Here is a 2,466-nt window from a genome sequence, read left to right on the forward strand (position 1 = left end):
AACTTACAATCTATTTGTGGAAAATAATGTCCACATAACAAATTACATATAAATATTTATATATATGAAGTAAGTACAAAATAACTTCTTGTATGAAATGGCACTTGAGATGACCTCCAAAGGAAGCTAGGGATTCCATGAGATGGACGTGAACAGATTTAGATGATAAGAGCAAAGATCAGATTTTTTCCTGGATCAGATTACTTTGGTAACAATGGTAGCTTGTAGATTCCCAGGCTGAGCTATCATTGAGTGTCTAGAATAATACAATACTCAAGACCCCAAGAAAGCAGCAAGAAGACCAGCCTAGACCTTCTCTCCAGAAATAAGCAAAGCCTAACCTTAATATCAAGTCCAAAGTCAGGAAGTAAGCTGGAAGACTGAGCAAATTTAAAAAAGGAATCCCACATAAAAAACAATTATGGTGGTGAGGATGCTCAAGACACAAATGTAGAAGAAAAGAATGACTGCAAAACATCCATAAGCAAAGCCTCAAGTAAAGCACAGCTTGGACACAAGTTCAACTAGAATTTCTGGAAGTGATGAAGCAAGAGTTATTGGAAGAGCTAAAAAATTATTTTAAAAAACCAAATCAGAGAAATATTGCTTCAGATTGGATGAAAGGTCCATCACTCTAGGGGGAAGAAGGGAAAGGTGTGTATATGCAGATGGAGGTGAAAGTTGTGATGTGGGGTAATATATGGAGGTCAGTGGAAGAATTGAGGCCAAACAGGAGACCAGAAATCTGATTGGCATCAGGTAGATCATCTTTGTCCTTTCAGGAAAGGCGGGGTAGGGTAAAGCACCATCTCTACAGAGCTGATCCTCTAGCATTCGGGCAACAAGGTTGGTATTTTGGATGTGGACCTCTGTGGTACCAGAATTCCCCGAATGCTAACAATACAAGGCAAAATTGCACCAACGTGACAATGGCTGGGTGCCTGTGTTTGTGGACCAAGAGTAAACAACTCCTTCATGTTTTTGGGCTTCCTACTAGAGAAGCCAGATGAGGGTATGGTGTGTAGAGGCCTCAAGGAAAAAGAGCAATCATAAAACATTTTGTCTCTGCTGTGGCCTGGGGTACCCTGGACTGTCTCAATGGGGATACCCTGCAGAAACCTCTGATGAGCACATTTCTGCTGTGGAAGTCTTTCATCCTTATGAGCCTCTGGGGGCTATTTTGGTTAATACACTCCAGGCAATATCTGTGGGTGATGTCAGGAGAGAACTAACCTTTTGCAAGAAGATGGGATTGCAAGTGATTGGAATTGTGGAGAATATTACTGGTTTCATTTGTCCAAATTGTTCGGAGTACACTCATCTTTTCTCTAAAGAAAATGGGGAAAAACTGTTCAGACAGACAAAAAAAATCCCCGTCTTGGGCTATGTCTCCGTGGATCCTCAACTCACAAAGAATTTAAAGGAAGGCTGAGACTTCATCCAAGAATTCCATAAAAGTCCGGCTTTCCCCGCATTTATTTCTATCACTTAACAGATCCTAGATGGGACATTGGCCAAGCCCTCCTAATGAAGGTATTTCAAGCTCTTGCCTACTGTGATTCCTTTTTTGCTGCTATTGGATATAGATAGCCCTTTGCTTAGAAAACTTGTAACCGGAAGAATGTCACAGAGCAAAGGCGTTTAAAGAAATTTCCTGAAATTGGAACACTAATGCATTGTTGGTATAGTGGTGAACTGATCCAACCATTCTGGAGAGCAGTTTGGAACTATGCCCAAAGGGCTATAAAACTATGCATATCCTTTGATCCAGCAATACCACTGCTACATCTGTATCCCAAAGAGATCATAAAAAAGGGAAAAGGAACCACAGATACAAAAATATTTATAGCAGCGCTTTTTGCGGTGGCAAAGAACTGGAAATTGGAGGGATGCCCATCAATTGGGGAATGGTTGAACAAGTTATAGCACGATTGTAATAGAATACTATTATGCTATAAGAAGTGATGAGCAGGCAGATTTCAGAAAAACCTGGAAAGACTCACATGAACTGATGCTGAGTGAAGTGAGCAGAACCAGAACATTGTACACAGCAAGAGTAACACTGTGCAATAATCAACTATGATAGACTTAGCTGTTCTCAGTAACACAATGATCAAAGATAGTTCAAAAGACTCCTGATAGAAAATGCCATCCACATCCAGAGAAAGAACTATGGAGTCTGAAGGCAGACTGAAGTACACTATTCTCACCTTTTTTTTGTTTTTTCTTTCTCATGGTTTTTCTCTTTTGTTCTGATTCTTCTTTCACAAGATGACTAATTTTGAAATATGTTTAACATGACTGTACATGTATAAACTATATTATACTGCTTGCTGCCTTGGGTGGGGGAAGGGAGGGAGGGAGAGACGGAGGAAGGGAGGAAAACTCAAAATCTTATAAAAGTGAATGTCGAAAACAATACTTACAAAAATACTATTAAGTGGGGGGAAAGAAAGAAACTTCCTG

At 39.9% G+C, this 2,466-nt stretch overlaps 1 pseudogene; it reads left to right on the forward strand.

Moving 5' to 3' along the window:
- The first annotated feature begins 700 nt into the window (after positions 1–700).
- Positions 701–1,528, forward strand: LOC118841976 (annotated as a pseudogene).
- The last annotated feature ends 938 nt before the right edge of the window (positions 1,529–2,466 follow it).

This window comes from Trichosurus vulpecula, chromosome 3 (assembly GCF_011100635.1).
Source record: "Trichosurus vulpecula isolate mTriVul1 chromosome 3, mTriVul1.pri, whole genome shotgun sequence".
In the NCBI taxonomy this organism is placed as follows: domain Eukaryota; kingdom Metazoa; phylum Chordata; class Mammalia; order Diprotodontia; family Phalangeridae; genus Trichosurus; species Trichosurus vulpecula.